This window comes from Corvus hawaiiensis, chromosome 8 (genome assembly GCF_020740725.1).
Source record: "Corvus hawaiiensis isolate bCorHaw1 chromosome 8, bCorHaw1.pri.cur, whole genome shotgun sequence".
NCBI classification, from domain to species: Eukaryota; Metazoa; Chordata; class Aves; order Passeriformes; family Corvidae; genus Corvus; species Corvus hawaiiensis.
In genome coordinates this window covers 36,631,221-36,645,748 of record NC_063220.1, presented here as the reverse complement: position 1 = coordinate 36,645,748, position 14,528 = coordinate 36,631,221, and the positions used below count along the sequence as shown (strand labels likewise).

General features: G+C 47.7%; 1 protein-coding gene across 9 annotated transcripts in view; it reads right to left on the bottom strand.

Annotated features, from left to right (window-relative positions):
* The window catches only part of PCDH15 (protocadherin related 15), a 711,356-nt gene that overhangs the window by 365,700 nt on the left and 331,128 nt on the right, over positions 1-14,528 (bottom strand). Inside the window, exon 1 of one of the 9 annotated variants that reach the window (XM_048310473.1) lies at positions 2,430-2,595. The exons of the other annotated variants lie outside the window; for them this stretch is intronic. The gene's annotated coding sequence lies outside the window, so the exon portion shown is untranslated. Of the gene's footprint in view, positions 1-2,429; positions 2,596-14,528 lie in introns of those variants that run through there. 9 annotated transcript variants of the gene reach the window in all.

Genomic DNA, 14,528 nt, shown 5'->3' with positions numbered 1-14,528 from the left:
GAAATGATGCTGGACATGCTAGGAGCACTTTTGGGGCAGGTTGTGAAAATACTTGCACAAAACCAGCAGGGCAAGGACTCCAAGCACGGGGGGGCTTTGCACAAGGGACTTGGACAAGGTGCTCACAGGGACAAGTCTCTATCCCAGCTGGCAGGCTTTGGGGCAGAGCATGGCCAGCCCAGCAGCCCTGAGCTGAAACAAGATTTCAGGGAAATACGTGGAATTTTCAGTGCCTAAATTAGAAATGCTCCTCTCTCATAGGGGAGCTCTGTGCTGCTGGTAGACCACGGGTGCTGCTGCAGTTTTGCCTCCTCATTTGCCAGCTCTGGCTCTGTGCACGTGCAGAACTTGATGCCACCAAGGCTGAGAACCACATTTCGCACCCTAAACCAGGTGAAATCCAGAGGCTGAGATGTATAAATAGGCTTCCTCACACCTCACCTCCCACATCCCAAGCCCTGCACAGAATTGCTACTCCAGCTTTCTACACACACTCAGCTGGAGCAGGGATGGAGGTGCCCCTCATCCTCCACGTGGAAAATGAATCCAAGCTCCAGCCCCTCAGGACCAGAAGGACACAAGCCCGCAGCACTTCTGTTTGGCAGGAAAACACTCCAAGCATCACGACAGCAACAATTCTGGGAGAGCCACTCGTCACCTGGCTGCTGAATCCCTGCCAGCAAAGCAGGTTTTACTGGGCTGCAAAGCCAGAATAAGAGATAACTCCTCGCTAGGCTGGTCCACAAAAAATGCAGGGAAAGTCCTGGGACAGAATCCCCCTTCTGCTGCCATGCTGGACGCAGAAAACGCGGGCTCTGCTTAACTCTTGGAAGAAAGAGGATAAAAATCCACCCCTAAAGCCCCAATCGCGTGGGTGGGCACAGAGCTCTCCTTTCACCAGCCCTGAGGGAGAGGATGCCACCCGGTGCTCCTCCTGCCCAGGGTCACCGTGGGTGGCATCTGGTGTCATGTTTACAGCGCAGGGCGTGGCACACAGAGAGGCTCTGGGGCTGAGCAGGGTGCCCAGGCAGGAGCACTGGGGCTGCCTGGTTCTTGTAGGGCCAGCATATCCCAGTGACTGGGTGAGGATCCAGGGACCCCAAAAGATGCAGCAGGGTCGTAAAAATTCACCTCATGTTTGGAAAGGGGCCGAGGAATGTAGCACATAAAGCAAATACACACACACACACACACACATAAATGCAAATATAGAAAACATGCAGGGATCTCTGTACACATACACTCATATTAAAAAGTGCCTGGTAAATGGGTACATTTTACTTGGCAGCTCCCAACCCCTCTCCACCATTTTAAGCCCACCCAAGGTTGGAGCCCTAAACAAACACTTCAAGCACAAGAAACTACTGAAGCCATGGTCACATAAAACGTAGGAATTGTCGTTTGCCCTGTCCTTTCTCCCTCTGGATGCAGAGGCTGTGAGAGCTGTCCTGGCTAACAGGGCAGTGCCACCCCACTGCCACATCCTAAATGCCACAGCCTGGTCCTGGAGACAGAGTTTAGGTGCCTCTGTCCTGCAGGTACTGTCAACAAGCAGGTGAAAGAATATCAGCCTTAAAAAGAGTTTTCTTCTGTGAACAACTGCTCAGCAAGGCAGGAACCCCGCAGCTCCAAGGCCATGGCCTGGCTTTGCTCCCTACTACAGCAACAACGACGTCACCAGCTGAGCTGTGGATAAAAAACATTTTATTCCTGTCCTGCTTGTACCCAGCTCGTTTGGAGTTGTATCCTGCCTCCTTCTGCCCAGGTGAGCTGGCAGAGGCAGCAGGGGAAACACACAAACCCCACTTCAATTATTTGCTCATCCTTCAGCAATAAAAGGGCAGAGAAAGGCACCACACAAAATTAAATGGTATTTCAAATCCAAATATTCTTATGAGAGATTTGATATCTCCTCATCCAATAATTTTGGAAGAGCTGTAATCCTGTCTGGAATATTTCCCTAACTGCTCCAGCAATAAACCAAACACGGCACCAGGGCTTTTTAGAATATTTGTTTCTCTCTCTGGTACCTTCTCCCACACTCTGCTCACTTTCCAACAGCACATTCACGGCATTCAGTTGATTATCTGCTTTTCACTACCTGAAATTTTAGTCTTCAAATGGCAATTCTTTAATGGCTTATTGCTCACAATTAAATTTTTGGAAAGGTAAAAGGCTCTCTTTGGAGGTGCTGCTTTAAAGCACCAGAGCGTGACACATCCGGTGCTACACAGTACACCATCCTCTGAATTTCCTTTTAGCAGAACTCGTATGGTTTATATTATCATGGGTTTTTTATCATGGTTTCTATTATCATGGTTTCTATTATTATGGTTTATATTATTATTCTTTTCACACCCCACAGCCCCCATCAGGAGTTACCACACACTGAAGATTTACCCCCCAAAAAGTACTTTTTGCTCTCCAACCTGCGTGGATTCTCCCCCAGGACACAATGGCAGCCTCCATTCCAGCATTGACCCTTCCGGTTGGATCCTCATAGGAATTCCACTTTGGACAAGAAGCGCTCTTATTCCCGGAATTCTACAGAGCTGCAAGTTAGCTGAGGACTGTAAGTCAACTGCATGCTGGCTCCCTGTCAGTCAGGGCTAATTCCCACAGATTAGAGAAGGAAATCCGTACAGTTCCCCAGGTCCTAAACCCTACTGCTAAGAGAAGAGCATTTTGTTTTTTCCCAAGTCATCTTTTTGGAGACAAAAAAAAAGGAGTTGCCTACGAATTGTTGCTATCTGCACCCAAAGTATCAGAGGAGATGAACCAAGAGCACCAATCCCTGGCTGTGTGTTGGTTCCCAGACCACCCACTCCTGACACCGGGTGTGCTCACCCCGGATAACATCACAATCACGCAGTTATTGTTATCGGTAACAACCCCACAACCACAAATATCTCCCCTCTGCTTTCCTGGTCACACAACTGCTCTCCGAGGAATGCTGAGCACTGTTATTGACAGTAGGAGGGTTGGAATCACTGTAGAAAACAAAGACAGAAAATCAAGTTCATTCTGTTGTCTTTCACCACAAAATGAAGATTTTCCCTGGATTCAGAGGAGTATTTGCCCTCCTGATTCCTTGGTGCCTCTAGACAAGGGCTGCGGGTAGCACTTGGCAGGGAGATCCTTTCTCTTCTTTGAATTGAGCTCCTTTACACTTTCTCCACACCTTCTCCGGTTCATGGAACCACAGAATATCCTGAGCTGGAAGGGACCCACAGGGATCATTTAGTCCAACCCCTGGCCCTGCACAGACACCCCAGCAATCCCACCCTGTGCATCCCTGAGAGTGGTGTCCAGTTCCTCCTCCTCTCCAAGTCTCTTTCTCCCTCTGGAGACAGAGAAGTCTTAAATTATCACTGAGAGCTTCCTAGAAAAAGATGGCAAAGAAGTGCTCTGTTGTCCAACTCAAGTCCCACACAGCACCTGCAAACAGCCCATCAGGCACAGCTGCCAGGGAATCATGGAATCCCAGAACGGTGTGGGTTGGAGGAACCTTAATGCTCATCCAGTGCCACCCCTGCCATGAGCAGAGACACCTTCCACTATGCCAGGGTGCTCCAAGCCCTGTCCAGCCTGGCCTTGGACACTGCCAGGGATGGAACAGCCACAGCCTCACAGGAGAACCTGCAGGAGAGCAGAATTCCCCACTGTGCTCCAAACCCTCTTTCCCTCAGTTCTGGATAAAGGTGAGTTCCAAGGCACTTTCATCAGCCTTGCAACAAAGCACCAACTGGCACAGCTCTGAGGCTGCTCTTTTGGAGCTCTTTTGGATCCAAAGGTGGGTGCCCTTGGATCACAGGAACAGACTGCCCAGGGCAGGGATGGACTCCCTATCCCTGGAAGTGTCCAAGGAACGTGCAGATGTGGCACTTGAGGACATGGGTTAGGGGTGAACATGGTGGTTGATGGTTGGACCTGAAGACCTTAAAGGTCTTTTCCAACCCTAACAATCCTATGATTCCATGATTTCCCTTTTACTTCTGAGTGAATGAGAATATTTAGGATGAGTGTATTAAAATATGACCAAGGACTTCACAGTTATGCCATGTTGGGGTTTTAGGAGTGCTCCTGTTTTTTTGGTTTGTTTTTTTTTTTTTTTTTTTTGGTTGTTGTTGTTTTGGGGTATTTTTGCTTTTTTGTTTGGTTTTTTTTTTGGGGGGGGGTTTTTTGTTAAAGGAATTTTCCTCATACATGTTGCTAGGGGGACAAATGGCTGGGTATTTAAGAAAAACAAAAGACCTGGCTACTCTTTTGTTTCACCTGGGTGTGTGGGCAGTCGGGCATTTGGACAGAGATGGAGGTTGCTTTCTTTGGCTGCTTTTCCTTCTGCCAGAGAAACCCCGGGATCCCAAAGCCCGCCTTCCCTGCCCTGCTGGGAGCCGGGCCGTGGCCGCCCTGCCCCCGCCATTGCTTTGAGCCTTTGCTGTGTTGTAGCCGTGCTCACTCTGCCTGCCCAGACCTCCGGGGGATTACCCGTTTGGATACATCTCGTCTGCCATCCGGGATTTGTGCTTGTCCCTGCCGTTCCAGACTGCCATCCCAGCCTGCTGTTCCTGAGGGTCCAACCAGACACCGGGATCAGCTGCCCAGGGGTTTGTGAAGCCTTTGTCCCATCCCTTCCCGGGATCCCAGGCCACCAGTGCCGCGTGCTCCCCGAGCTCGCTCCGGAGCGCCCCCTGCAGCCGCGGGGGAACCATCGCACCTGCCCTGCTCACCGGGAGCCGCCAGCGCCCCTGCCGGCTGCGAGCGGAACTGCACCCAAGAGGAAAGGGCCTGACAGCCGAGAGGGCTGGGACTGGGTTTGTGGTTCTGTTTGCTGTTACTGCCATAGTTATTGTTGTTTGTTTGACTGGTTATACACATACAGATATATAATAGTAAAGAACTGTTATTCCTATTTCCCACATCTTTGCCTAAAAGCCCCTTGATTTCAAAATGATAATAACTCGGAGGGAAGGGGGGTTGCATCTGCCATTCCAAGGGAGGCTCCTGCCTTCCTTAGCAGACACCTGTCCTTCAAACCCAGACATGCCATTCTGAGCTTCTCCTGAGACACTTAGGGATTAAATTCCAATGGAGACTTTGCCATCCATCCAACACGACGGCAGCACTGCCGTTTTTCCCGATGCTGAGTCTTGTACAAAGGTGACCAGGGAGCCACTAAGTACCTTTCCAGTGCCAAGGAGCTTATTGGACACGTGGCTGGAGCAGACTGCCCGGAGCCAGGAGGAGCAGGAAGGATGCAGGATGGATCCCGGCTTCTCCACAGTGCCCGCAGCAAATCCCAGAGCACTGAATTTCCATCTTCCCTGCCTCTTTCCTAAAGCTGGCAGGTTTTGCTTCTTAAAATGCTCTGCATAGCTTGTACTTATGCACTGTTGGAAAATTCTTGATTGGATAAACGTCGGGCAGCAGGGAAAACATACAATGTGTATTTAATATATTTCCCTTCGCATTTCTTATCCAGTTGAGGAAGGAAGACTGGAAGCACTCGATGCCTTCACCTTCACCTCCTGGAATCATTTCCATGTTAATGTGCCATTATGTGATAGACTTTGAGCAAGGGTCAAGCAGCTCTCAGAAGTAGGAACACTGTGCAGTATTGGGAAAGTTAATGGAAGCATATTTAAAGCATATTGAAAAGAACAAAGGTGGATTTAAAATACCTCTAAGTATTCCCAAAATTCATCTTTATGTTGATTTTGGTCTTACAAGACACGCGATAAAATACTTCAGGCGGACCTGAGGGGGTTTTAAGAATTATACAGAAAACACTGAAGTCATTAACATTCCAGTTTTAAATCTTTTGCAGATAACCCCCTTATTCCTTTTCTATCTCCACTGCTCTCTCCCACATTTCTAATTTTCATACTGGAATATTCCAGAGCTGGATGAAACACCTCCAGAGGAAAGCACAGCAGGAAGCCCCATTGGTGTTTGGCTGAACCAAGCAATAGTTAGGCTGTCTCCAGGTCTCCATGTATCTGCTGGGATAAGAGGAAGGTGGATTCTCATCATACTTTGGCCATTTTCTACCTGAAACCTCCATACCTGCAATCCTTAACACAGGTTGTGCCAACAGAGTAACTGTTCAGAATTATCCTTGCCAGGCTCTCTCGGGTGAGACAACAAAAACAAGGAAGAATCCTGTGCTCCCCATGTGCTTTCCATCATCCCTGTGCCCCTATTTTTGCTCTCTCTCATATCACCACACGTATGAAGCCACTTCTACTTGCAGAACCACTACGGAGCCTCCTTGAAACCTCTCCTGAACTCTCCTGCTGTAATTGCCAAATCCAAGTGGATACACGGAGAACACTTTTGGAATACATTCTTTTTACTCATAGTTATATTTTATAGTGAAAGTATAACTCAAAACATGGTCCGGATCTAAAAATGCCTTTTCTCTCTCCCTGCTAAATGCTAATTATGCCTGTGTAATTTGTCTAGATCAAAATAGCTCCCTCACTTTGAGCTTATTCACCTCTTTTCCCTATTGTCCCCTTTCTTCCCAGCTCTCCTGGTACTAACCATGTTGCTAACTCTTCATTCTCGGTATGTCTTCACCAAACCTTCAGCTAGTTCCAAAAATCAATGATGCATCTGTGTTCATCCTTCCTTGCCATCCCCCAGCTTCCCAGCTCCTGCCTTTATTCCCTCTGTGCCTGCCCCAGTTCCTACCATTCCCTTTTCCTCCTCCGGCCTCTGGAGCACCTCCCTGGAACCTCTTCCTTTTCTTCTGTGCTGTTTCCTCCTCGCGTACTTGGATGATCCACTTCTTCTGCTCTTCCACTTCCTCCTCACGTGCTTGGATGATCCACCTCCTCTCTCTGTCACCCTCTTGGCTGTCCCTACCTCCCCTCACTGGCTGTTTTGAGGGGCTCCTGGAGGATTCTTCCAGCTGCCGAGGTCGCAGTGCTCCCATCTTGAATTCCATGGAATCCACTTCTACCCCGTGGCATTTCTCTCCTTACCCCTTCACCAGTACTCCCCAATATTATGATCTGCAATAATTAGTTTTCCCTAAATTTTCAGGATCTCCAAACTTAACCCTCAGCTGGATGTTAGCTTTCCTACTTCCATGTTTTTCCACAGGCAGATATCCACTATCTTTCAAGGCATGCTGAGCACCTATTTCACTGCTGGTGCACTTCTACCTCTTGGGATTCACATCCACTGGGCAGGATCCATCACATCCATGGAGACTGAACTCCTGCCTCAGGTGTGCCAGCATCTAGAGGCAGCCCTGTATTTGACTGAGGGAGATCAAGGATCCCACACCCCTTTTCCCAGCACTGAGTCCAGGTGTTTTGGCACAGTGAACTGTGTCTGCTGGTAGGAGACCCAGATTTACTCCTAGAGTTAACGTCACACTTCATTCCCCTCTGCTGAGGGTCAGATGGGATCCTGGAATAAAGGAAGTAATGCTCACAGCCCAGCTGAGTCTGGATTCCTCCTCTCACGCTGATGCCTTAGGTTTTAACTTTTATATTTTTCAGATCCTCTACTGCTTAATACGTAACTCTGAAACTTCGTACAGCCTGTTAGCTACTGTTCTCTTATTCTGGTTAGACATAGCAAACCCTCTAGGTTTGCTCTTCAAGGACACCTTGTTGTCCCAGACCCCGAAATACGTAAACTAAAGCCTCTAAAGGGGGAGCAAACTTGGGGTAATTACATCATGAACTGAGGTTATAATTGGAGAATTAACCCTGATATGAAAATGGACCAAACTTATAAAAGGGTGAAGAACCCCTGACCCAGGGTCCATCTTGGGTGGAGCCTCTGGAGTGCCCAGGGTGTGCCTTTGAAGGCCCTTCAAATAAATACCTGCTTTTATTCTCTTATTCTTGTCTAGCCTCTGTTTTCTGGTAGCCACCTCCTTCCTCTCCAAACAAAAAAACTTAATAGGGAGAGTAAGGAGTAACCCACAAGTAGACCATGCCCTGAGCACAAGGTGAACCAAGGCTAAAAAGCAGAAGCCAAGCACTGTATTCCCTAAAGGAATACAGGGATTCCTAAGGGATAGTGGCAAGAAGGCTGACAGTCCCTAGTACCTGTGGAAAACCACTCCTGAGTATTTGCCACAGCTCAATGTAAGAGTACCCTTGGAGTAAAGTCAGCCCAGGGCTCAACAGTGATCACTGTAATGCCCTCAAAATGCAGCTCAAACCGAGGGAATTTATCTAAATGAGGGACTTGGTTGTACCTACAACAGCCATGACATGAGCAGGCCAAAATCAAACACAGAGCAGCAAAAGCAGCCCACAGCACAGGAAGACTGATGATCCTGCCCATTCCTGGGCTGCTCTGTCGTGTCTGGCAGCAGATTAACAATAATAACAAATGGTATTCAATAAGCTCCAAATGGAAATCACTGGAACTGTTTTGCATTCTCAATGATAATTGTAACAGATCTCAAGTATCAGGTTGGTACCAATCTTTGAGTAATGAGACAGCAGCTCATTAACAAACAAATATTGAGATTTTGTTTGCGTTGTACTGGATTTTCACAGGATCCCAGGTTGGGGCAGGATGGAAGGGAGCACAGAGGGCACCTGGTGGCACCTCCCAGCTCCAGCAGGGCCATCGCGGAGCACAGGCACAGCACTGTGTGCACACAGCTCTGCAACAGCCCCAGGGAGGAGAGCCCAGAGCCTCTGTGGCCAATGTGCTCAGGGCTGGGCACTGCCCAGGGCAGCAGTTCTGCCTCCTGGGCAGGGCAATTGCTGGGCTCAGGCCCTGCCCGGTGCTCTGGTGCCATTGCTGGGCCCCGGAGCAGAGCCCGGGCCCTGCTCGGAGCCCTCCCTGCAGCCAGGGACAGCCAGGGCTGAGGGCCCCTCTCAGCTGGGGCTCCTCTCGAGGCTGAGCAGCCCCGGCTCCCTCGGCCTGTGCTGGGCACGGAGATGCTCCAGGCCCTTGCTCAGCTGCGCAGCCTCCGCCGGCCCCGCTCCAGGAGCTCCCTGGCCCTGCTGTGCTGAGGAGCCAGGGCTGGACACAGCACTCCAGAGGTGCCTCCAGGGCTGCCCAGAGGGGCAGGATCCCTCCCTGCCCTGCTGGGAATGCTCTTCTGTCCTGCTGCCCCCAGGATCCCATTGGCCTCCTTGGCCCCAGGACACTCTGCTGGCTCAGGGACAGCTCGGTGTCCCCCAGGACCCCCAGGACACTCTGCAGGCTCAGGGACAGCTCGGTGTCCCCCAGGACCCCCAGGACACTCTGCTGGCTCAGGGACAGCTCGGTGTCCCCCAGGTCCTTCCCCTCAGAGCTGCCCCAGCAGGGACCCCCCCAGCCTGTGCTGGTGCCTGGGGCTGTTCCTGTCAAGGTGCAGGACCTGCATTTCCCTTGTTGAATTTCAAAGTGTTCTTCTCTGTCCATCTCTCCAAGCTGTCAAGGCCCTATAAATAATAAATGATAAATAATAAATAATAAATAATAAATAATAAATCCTCTATTGTTCCACATTCAGAAGCAAAATTGACATCTTAAACCCCAAATTTTCCCTCTCAACCTATGGGCTAAAATGTCATGTCACCTTTTTGACTCCTCGAGGGAAATTGAATTGTGAAGTGGGAGCATTAGATCTATACCCAGTTATTATTTTCAAGGGAGAACAGCACTTCATTTTGTGATTTATACATTTATACTCAGTGCAACTGAACTGTATTAATTTTAAACCAGAATAATATTAGGAAGTGAACATCCTGCTGAGTACAACACGATAGAAATAAGAAATATAAAGGCAGTGTGAACATACGTCCATTCATTATAGAAGCCTCTATTTCTAAATAGCCACACATTCTTGAGGAGAAGGAGGAAATATTGTCATTTCTTTAAAAACAGCAAGAAACTCTTACCATGGTAAGATATGAGTTATATATGAGCATTCTCTTTGCCAAGCAGCACCTGGCTTTGCTTAGGAATTTTTGTTTATACTGGGGAGAGAAACTATTCTGGTAATTGGGAAAACGCCTCTCCACCTAAATTCACTTTTAGGCTGAGTAATGAAAAATTTCAGTCCAAAAGGGGACTTCTGGGACAATAAGCCCTGAAGACACTTTACCAAAGACCTGCATCTCATTTTTACTAGAGCCAAACTCGCATTACATCTTGTGTTGTTTTGAGCCTTTAAACTCTACTATGACAATCCTCATTTCTTCCTTATGTTCCTATTCTAGAATACAACATGTCAAAGGCTGATTTTCCATCCTGTCCCCTGCCCCCAGGGCATTACCTTGGTCAGAGCAGCACTTTAAACACAGAACTTCCTTCTCCCACACACAGCTATGAACCTCTGGGCAATTACTGTCATTACAACTTTTATCCACATAAAAAAATAGGAAAGAAGTGTTTTCTTTCCTTTGCAAGAGCCATCAGCTGTGCCCAGTGATGATCTGTTGCCTTCCTGGCTCCACCAAAACCTCTGGCTGTTTTCAGTGCATGATTTATATTCCCTATCATCACTTAACTCGCTCACAGCTTTGCTGTTCAATACCTGGAACCCAGAAGATTTTCCTCCACAGGGCTGTTCCCTGGAATACTCCATTTCACAAATCAAAGACAGTCAAAATAAAGGATGAAAGTTGATGTTTTTTCTCCCTACAAAATAACAAGTTGTCTTTGGGAAGATTCAAAACTTCTGTCTTCACAACACAAAATACCACCGGATCAAAACAGGCAGAAATGGTGTCCAGCAAAGTCAAATGAGATCAAAACCAGGACAGAAAAACTTGGAAGAGAGTAAGTTACAGTGAGATTGGGGTGGTAGGAATCCCCTGAGACCTGACCAAGACTCTCACATTGGAGAGGCTGCAGAAATGAAATCTCCTTTTCTTTCCCCAGTATGAACTATTTTTTTAGGTCCTTATGGGCAACAGGAATTGGATGATGAAGTCATCTCCCCATCTCTCACTGCCATCTGCTCCTCTCAGAAATCCTTTGTGTTTGCAAAGAAATTCATGCTCCCAGTGTAGGGATTTTCACCCAATCCTCTGATTACCATGAACACCCAACTTCCCATTTGGTCAAAAACACCCCCTTGCAAATCGAAGGCGCCGCGTAAAAATAGTCACAGTGACAATAACAACACTAATAATGAAGATGGAGATCTTTCTAAACCATGAACAAATGTTGATTTTACTCTAAAATTAACTCATGGAGAATGGGAGCATTTTTGTAATCCTTGTGTTCATTGTTGACTTCCTCTGTTGAGCCTTCTGGATGCTATTTCTGAGAGGGAAGAATGAGTCACTGTCTTGTCCTTCGATGAGCCCTCGGGTGGAGTTGGATGTGAGCTGGCACAGAAGGAATTTGGGGGCAGGTGCTTCTCAGGGGACCATGACAAACACAGAGCAAGGAGCAGTGGAGCCTCAATTCTGGGATCAAATACAACATGAGGAAAAATGATGCTTAAGAACAGGACGGACAAGGAGAGCTTTGAACAGACAGTGCACCCCACAAGAGCAAGGCACCCTGATAATCCTCTCAAGGATTTGAGAAAAGGCCAGGAGTGGCTCCATGGCTGCTGAGGTTAGCCAGGAGAGTGTGTTCACTCGGGAATTTTATTTCCCTGAAGCCACTGAGCACTCACTTTTTTGAGGAAAATCCATATGGCACTGAAAATTTTCTGAAGTGTCTCCATTTCAGAGCTCATATAGCTTCACCTGCCAGGAGGCCATGAGAGAGTCAAGTGTGCCTGAGCTTTTGGGAGCACCTTCAACAGAGAATCAGGTGTGCCTGAGCTTTTGGGAGCCCCTTCAGCAGAGAATCAGGTGTTCCTGAGCTTTTGGGGGCACCTTTAGCACCAAGCTATGGTCAGGATGGGTTAAATGGGGGTTTCCTGGGCCTAGATCATAGGGAAAATCCCCTTTGAACAAACAGCTGAACAGTCAATGCCACAAATGTTCATGCAGAGCCCAGACTCCGAGGTACCTTTTACCCTGGAATATCAGCAGACAAGGAAGTTTTGTGATTTATAATCACTCCTCCTTTCTTGAAAAGCGGTACCTTTGACGACCTTGCAAAGCCTCGTGAACTAAGGAGCTGTTTATACCACCCCTTTACTTACAGAAGGCCGAAGTTCCTCGTACTTGGAGCAAAGAGCCAAAAAAAGCACACAGATATTTTTATGTGCAGAACTGCTGAATCTGCTGCCGCCTTCTTCATCTCTGGCCCAGACCCAACTCAGCAACAGGCGACCCCAGTGGCTTTTGACCCTCACATTTAGGGCAGCACCCTCTGCCCCTGTCCTACAGTTCCACAGCTTTTATAGCCTCCAGACCAGAGCAGATCCAACACCTAATGCAACCCCAGGGCCTCTGACAATTAATGACAGCATCCAAGGACGCTCCTGATTCACCCCGTGTGTTTCTGTAGTCACTTAGTGTGGAAACTGACAGCTGGTCAGAAAGCTTCGCAGACACTGATTTGAGCACAATTACTCTTTACCCTTGAGAATTCAGCTTGCACCCGTGAGAACTTCAACATCAACAGAAGCAAGAAACCAAAACCAAGAGAAGAAAACACGCAGCTGTCCGTGGGATGTTGTTTTTAGCCCAGATTTGTTTTCTTATGGGTGGTGGTTGCAACCTACTGAAAGTTTTAAGAGGTGTTAATGCAGAAGCCTATGAGGACACAGCACAAGTGCCAGGAGACTATATAAATGGAGACTTTGTAGAATAAAATGTCTTTTCTGTCCTTTTACCTTCTGACGGAGTTGGGGTGTATTATTCGCGAGTGTCGCGTCTGTCTCAACAGTGACAACTTGGCACACATGTTCTTTGTTCTGAAGTCTGACCAGAATGAGAAGAATGTGGGGGTATTTAGGACTCTGTGTTTTGGAGGCCAGTGAATGAGGATCAGCAGGATGGATTCAGCAGGCTGGGAGGAAGTGCACAGTTGAATTTTCCTCACTTCTCTCCACACCCAAAGCAGCGAGCGTTAATATCCCACCCAGGCTCAGGGGTTACAGACTCCAGCAGGGCCGAGTTCTTCCTTTGCTCTTACGTTTACTATAAAAGGCTTCAGAAGCCTCAGCACCGATTCCTAAATACACCCAAACCCCCGTGAACACAGGACTGCTGAGGAGCTCCTTGTACAGAGAAACTTTATCTGCCTTTTAGAATGTTGTGTTCCCTTTGCCCAACGCAATCCCGAAATTGCTGCAGGACATCGCAGCCGCAAAACCCTTTAACGTGGCCCTTCTGCCCCAAGTCATCTGCTAATGTCCCCTGTTAAGTGATCTAAGCCTGGCCTCAATCTTCTGTTAATGAAAGAGAAGGAAGAGGATACTTTAACTGCTATTATTAGCTCTTAGTACCTGTCCGCAGAAAACAAAACAAAACAGAGCCTTTAATTCCCCAGGCTCCCCAAGGGAATCGGCCTATGCAAAACAAACTCGCAGTGTGTGAAAAACGCTGTGGTGCCCAGGGATTTCTTCCCTTAGCGTCTGCTTGAGGAAGAACCTTCCATCTACATCAAAAAAAACCCAGTAGTGCTGTAATTTAATCTTTACACTCAACAAACTGAACGTCAATTGCTGTAATTTTACCTGAAGCTCCGGGATGGTTCCCTGGATTGAGTTAGGGAGGGATTTTGGCACCAGTTTAGAAATCGTTCTGCAACATGAGCACCTTTGTGTTGTCCATCATCTTCACGTAATGCAGTGGGTGCTCTCACCTTACTCCAGCTCCCATGCTCCGTGTGCTCCAGAATTTGGAATTTCCGGGCTGTCCATCCCTGCAGAGGCACATGCGGGTGCTGTGCCCACCTCAGGGATGGCCCTGGGGCACGGGAGAGGGCTCCTGCACTTTATCAAACACACCTCAAGAAGCCAAGATAAGCCTGAGGACTTCAAGTGGTATCTGTTTTAAACACCACTAAAACAAATTCTGGAAATGCTCCCAAGCTCCAGAACTTCCATCCCTGACAACGAACGCTGATTTCCTGCCGTGTTTTCATCCATCTGCAAGGAATCTGAGTATGTTTTTAGTAATTACTAAAAATTTAGGTCAAATATTTCCTACGAGGTGGTCTTCAATATTTGATTACTGTAGGAAAGGGTAACATATGCGATTGCTTGATTGCTCCCCTAACGGGATGATGGATGATTAACCATTACAGGGTAATTGATAGGTACGTAAATGGATTAGGTGCTTAAAGTTCAGCCTGTGTCCCTCAGATAAACTGGTTCCATGCGCTCTCGGAGCACAGCACATGCTGGGATTTCAGCCGGATTTTCCTCCCATATTCATTATGCAGCCTGACTAACTTAGGGAAAGAGTGATTCACTTCCCAACTAATTGACAAAGAATTTTGAAATCTCTTGAATACAGGTCTTTTGAGATCTAAAGAGATCTTTTGAGATCCAAAGAGAGAAGAAAACAACGCAAAGTTAATTTAGGTTTACTTTTGTCGACTTCTCTCCCAGGAAGTTACCAATCCCCTACTTTGATATTTGTCTAATTAAGTAAAGGTAAACGAGAAAATAAGGAACTCTTCCACAAGCAATCTTTCAG